This window comes from Enhydra lutris, unplaced genomic scaffold (genome assembly GCF_002288905.1).
Source record: "Enhydra lutris kenyoni isolate GAN:26980312 unplaced genomic scaffold, ASM228890v2 scaffoldscaffold44, whole genome shotgun sequence".
In the NCBI taxonomy this organism is placed as follows: Eukaryota; Metazoa; Chordata; class Mammalia; order Carnivora; family Mustelidae; genus Enhydra; species Enhydra lutris.
The window spans coordinates 8292746-8298745 of NW_019154128.1; positions in this window are offsets into that span (position 1 = coordinate 8292746).

The following is a 6000-nucleotide window of genomic DNA, read 5'->3' on the forward strand; positions in this document are numbered from 1 at the left end:
TAACACATAGGGAGTCTGACTGAGGGAGGCTCAAGGTGCCCTCAGTCACTTGGCAAATACGTAGCAGAGCAGGGCCTGATCCTGGCTCAAAGATTGCCAAGCCACGCTCCCGCCCACCCCCTGGAGCCCTCAGCCGTGTGCGATGCAGGCACAAAGCTTTTGGAGGCATCATTCACTTTCCGGGAGCTCTTGCTGGGTAAGGAACTGATGCTAAAGCCACGTGTGCTACTAAAGCCTGCGTGCTTCTTGTCTCCGTTCTCTCTGTACCCTGGTTATTGATATCTTTATCCCAATCTTGAGGCAGGGCTATCTTCCAAGTGTTCAGAATAGCATTCCAGGATGAAGGATTGGAGTTGGCAAAAGAGCAACTCTCAGTCTTGACAATTCATAGAAGGAAATAATCAGTGGGTCAGTAAGTGTGTTATTGGCATATTGGCACACTGCCAAGGGCACTGTTTGGACTTTGGTGATAGTGAGGTGGGAGTGTCCTTTTGTAAACATGTGTGATGTTCAAACCAGCTTTAGGCTATGGGTTGGGAAACAGAGCCAGCTTCTGTGGGGAAAAGAAGAGTTTGGGTGCTATTCAAGCCTCCCTGTCTTAGCCCACGAGAGTGGGACAAGTGCAGTTCCCCCCACACCTCCAACAGAGGAAGCTCGTACCTCTGGTCAACCTTCTGGTTAATGTAGTGGCTGGGGGTGTTAGCCTTTCCCATCGGAACCAGATTGTTTTCTTGGGGCAATACTCAGCTCAAATTGTGAGGGCTCCCAGGAAGTATTTAAGCCACTCCACCTTAAACTAACAGCTATCTTGGGTGAGCCTGTGGAATGTGGAGGAATACGGGCCTTCACTGAAGCATGGAGAAAATTGGAATGGAAGAGAGAAGTCTTTTGTGTACAGGGTTCTGGGAGCTGGAGGGAGGGCGGGGTGGAGAGGAAGGTTCCAGGGATGTAAATGTGGGTGAGCTGTAAATGTGCCAAAAGGATGGGAGGGGCTTTTCAGCTCCTGCAATTAGCGGAGAGAGGATTTCAAAGCAATTGTAGAATCAGAGCGAAAGCACATATAGCGTAGAAGAAATCACGTCAGCTCTGTAAGGTGTTTGCTTCTAGTGGCATTCATGAAGGCACAGGCAAGCTGTTGAGACATGCACGTCTCCAACAAGTGCGAGGAGCATGCTTTCAGCACAGGGCAGAAACACAGCTGAGGTGACACTCAAGTGGTCATTGTCTTTAGCTGTTCTCAGCTCATGTCCTATGTAACAACTAAGAAGAGGAGATTTACTGCGTTTATGTGTGTCTGTTAGCAAGAGCACATAGACCCTAAATGGGCATTTTCAGTTGGTTTTCCAAAGTGGTTTCCAGTTCTGTCTCATTTTTTTGAATTCTTTGACTTCTACTTAAATGCCATTTCAATAGCTGTTTCTATACTAACACATACACAACCTACCATGTACCTTTGCCCAGGAAGAACATTTAGTGATATGAAATTCATTACACATAGTTCACTTGAAGTGAAAAGCTAATTATGGAAAAACGTTCTCCAAGGAGCTATTTATAGCCCCTCCCAAGAAGGCAGCAGACGTCGCATTTCCTGCACGGGCAAGCATTCTTTTATTAGTGTGCTTTGTTGTGAGGTCTTGGTGCTAAAGAAGCTTTTCTTTTTTTTTTTTTTTAAAGATTTTATTTATTTATTTGACAGAGAGATCACAAGCAGGCAGAGAGGCAGGCAGAGAGAGAGGAGGAAGCAGGCTCCCCGCTGAGCAGAAAGCCCGACGCGGGGCTCGATCCCAGGACTCTGAGATCATGACCTGAGCCGAAGGCAGTGGCCTAACCCACTGAGCCACCCAGGCGCCCCTAAAGAAGCTTTTCTTGATGGCTCCAGTGTAACACTTGCATTGACAGTGAACGTGATGCTATAATACAGACAACCTGACTCCTTGGGGGTTTTTTGTGCACATGTGCTGCTACATGTCACTTAAGATTTCTTCCTTTCAAATCCAATGAGGGGTTGCCCTTCAAGTGAAGGGTGCTTTCATAATGCTGCCTGGGCTTCTCTGTCTTCTTACATTCCAGAAACTAGTAATTAAAGTCACGTTTCCTTTTGATGATACTAGTGAGGTTCAAATGGTGCCCAGAGTCTGTATCTGGGACTGACTGTGGACCACCATCTTTATTTATAGCCTTTTCACTTGAGAATCGTTGACGCCAATGGGTGGCATTTTGTTTTCCTGACCCTTAAGCCTTTAGACCAGCAGTTCTCAATGTGTGTTCCTCAGATCTGCAGCATTGGCATCCCCGGGAAACGTTGTAGAAAGGGAAATTCTCAAGCCCTACCTGGACCTGCTGAATCAGAAACTCTAGAGATGAGTGCCGGTAAATTGTTAACAGGCCTTTCAGGAGATTCTAGTGTACATAAAGTTCGAGAGCCACTGGTTAAGGCAGTTGGTAATGATACAATTTGGGGATGCTTCCACTTTCGTTGGGTTTGAGCTGGTGTTACTGCTCCTCCCCTGCTGGGTCCTAGGCTGAGAGCGGGCATGCATGAATTTGTTTTGGCTCCCTCTGAGAGCAGTTTCCTTACTACCCTCTTCAACAGATAATTGAGAGAATGGGGTCCTAGAGGGTTTGGGTTAAGTTACTTGCACAGGCAACGCTGCTGGCAGAGAGCAGGGTCTCTCTGCTGCCCACACCTGCACTTTGACCACCGTACTGATGCTGTCTTGTGGGCACACTCAGCCAAGTGCTCGATAAGAACTTTAATAAACTCCCTTCCTCAAATGTTTTCCCCATTGCCCTTTCCTTTATTTCCTTCTCCTTTACTCAGTGCCTTCTAGTCCTTTTCCCTCCCTCTTGCTCTCCCTCTCTCCCTCCCTCCGCCCCACTTGCCCTGCTCCATGGAAATGAACTGCTGCAAAGTATTACCATCCTATCTTCTACCTTGTTCTCATTTAGATCTTCATCAGAGTCCAGTCTGGCCAAGGGTAAATCATGGCATTGAGTCAAAACCTGGTGACTTCAGCTGTTAAGGTGGGTTTGGGAGCCATTGTTTGGATGCAGGGGAGCTAATTGCCTAAGGGAAATGACACTGACCTGGGTCAAAAAGTAGATATTTGTACTCTAACATAAAAATAAAAATATTGGATAAGCGCATGGATGGCAAACATAAAACATTGAGAAAATAGAATTGAGAGCTTATAAATGAGCCCTCACATCAACAGGCAATTGATTTTGAGGAGGATGCCAAGACAATCCAATCGGGAAAGAACAGTCTTTTCAGTAGATGGTACTGAGACAATGGGACAGCAACACACAAAAGGAAGAAGTTGGACCCTTACCTCACACTGTATAAAATATTCACTCAAAACGATGAAATGCATAAAGGTAAAAGTTAAAACTATAAGACTCTTAGAAGAAAACAGGGAGTAAATCTTCATGACCTTGGGTTTGGCAAAAGATTCTTAAATAAGACACCAAAAGCACAAGCAACCAAAGGGGGGGAATAGACCAATTAAGCTTCATCAAAAGTAAAAACTTGTGATGACTCCATCAAGAAAGTGAAAAGACACCCCACAGAATGGGAGAAAATATTTGCAAGGGACTTGCAATATTTGTAAGGGATTCGTATCTAGAATATTAAAGAACTCCTACAATCAATAATAGAAGACAAGTAACCCAATTTAAAAAAAAATAGGCAAAGGATCTGAATAGATTCTTCTCCAAAGAAGATAGATGCATGGCCAATAAGTACACAAAAAGGTACTCAACATAAGGAGTCATTAAGAAAATACAAATTAAAGCCTCAATGAGATACCACATGACATTCACTAGGTTAGCTAGTATTAAAAATAAAAGCAAAACAAAAAAATGAAAACAACAAGTGTTGGTGAGGATGTGGAGAAATTGGAATCCTTGATACACTGCTGGTGGGTGGGAATGTAAAATGGTGCAGTCACTTTGGAAAACAGACTAGCAGTTCCTTAAACAAGTTAAAAATAGAGTTATCATTCGATCCAGCAATTCTACTGTTAAGTATATACCCAAGAGAAATGAAAACAAATGTGCACAAAAAACTTGTATTGGAATGTTGATAGTGGCATGACTCATAAGAGCCGAAATTGGGAAGAACACAAATGTCCATCTACTGATGAATGGACTACACAAAATGTGGCCCGTTCACATAATGGAATATTATTTGGCCATAACAAGGAATGAAGAAGTACTGATACATGCTACAACATGGCTGAACTTTGAAGACGTTATGCTAATGAAAGAAGGCAGTCAGAAAAGACCAATAACTGAAGATTCCATTTATATGAAAGCCCCAAAGAGGCAAATCTATAGAAACAGAAAGTAGATTATAGTTGCCTATGACAGGGAGCATGGTGGTTTGGGTTGTGATGGATAAAGAGTATACAGTTTTTTTGAGTAATGAAAATGCTCTAAACTTGGTTGTGGTGATGATTATACAACTCTGGAAATACACTAGAAACTTTTGAATAGTGTACTACAGATGGGTTAACTATATGTGAGTTATGTCTAAATAAAATGAACAAAAAACAAAACAAAACAAAACAAAAACCATTACGGTTATTATATCTGTCCAATTCTTCCCTTTTGGTATCTCGTTCATTCATTCAGTATCATGCTTCCTTCATACCAGGGCTCTGACCTACCACCTATCCTCACCATGCCCCTCCCCCTTCCTTTTTCCTTCACTTCTTCCTGCTGCCTTGTAAGTGAGCAGGTCCCCAAGGTTCTATCTTCAGCCTCTAGCTCAGCTCCTTCTTTCCTGTGCAAATCCCATCCTGTGGTTTTCATTCCAAAGTCTTCCCAATCTTTCTCTCTGGTTCTGACAGCTTCTCCCACCTCTTTTCCACATTTCCAACTGTCCGCTGGTATTTCCATTTGGATATCTCCAACTTAACTTGTTTAAAACTAATTTGATTTCTCCGTTTTCCTTCTCCCCTTACCCCCAGCTCATTCTCCCATCTTCCCTAATCCTATCAATGCTGCTGCTGTTCTTCCACTTACCTGAGCTTGGTAATTGAACTCTGCCTTGAAATTCTCTATCTCTTGCATATCTTCCCTTGTCATTCAGTGACTGAATCTTATTGGATTCTTGTTTCCTAATGTTGCTTGCCCTCATGTCTTCCTTCCCATTCCATGGTCTCTCCCTTCTGTATTTCAGCCCTAATAGGGATGGCCACTAGCATTCTCACTGGCCAAACCCAACCACAGGATATGAACTGCGGAAGCAGAAGAAGGCAGAGTTGCAACCTAAGGAAGGACTTCACAACTTCCTCCTATGAACTTCATTAAGGAGATTTACAAGAGAGGTGAACAAAAGTAGATGAAACAGCTGGGAAGAAAGGCTTCCAGTCATTAATGAAACAGGTCATCTTGGGGGAACTGAAACATATGCCCAGGGGGGTGGGTTTAGAGAGCCCACTGACAGGCCTGATACTGAGCCAGCATGCGTTGGTACAGCCAGACTAGTACAGCTGATGTACTAAAGTATTTCTGTGCTGGGGTAAAAGCCACTGTCTGGCGTACCCCCACTGTCCTTCACCTCCCTGCTGCTCCCCCATGACTCCCTGAAAGTTATTAGAAACCCTGCTGGTAGCTGCGCTGTCACATGGTTCAGATTCTATAACCACCCTGGGCTCGGCTTAGGCACTTTTCCAGGGGCTGCCAAACCAAATCCAAACTCCTTGGCATTCTGAGATCCATATTAATCCGACCCTAACCAAGCTTTCTGGTCGATTTTCCATGACTCCTCCAGTGCATTCCTTGTATGTGACTTATGCTATCCCAACATCAAATTTTTCTTCTGCTTTTCCCTTCCTGCTCTGTGTGCTAAAATCCTTCCCTTCCTGCTCTGTGTGCTAAAGGCCTTGCTTGTAGGCTACCAGTCCCAAGAAGTTGCCCCGGCACCCTTCTGCCAGAGGCGAGCTTTCCTTCCTCACTGTTATTTGTCACGTCTATGTCTCCCTGCCTCTCTCT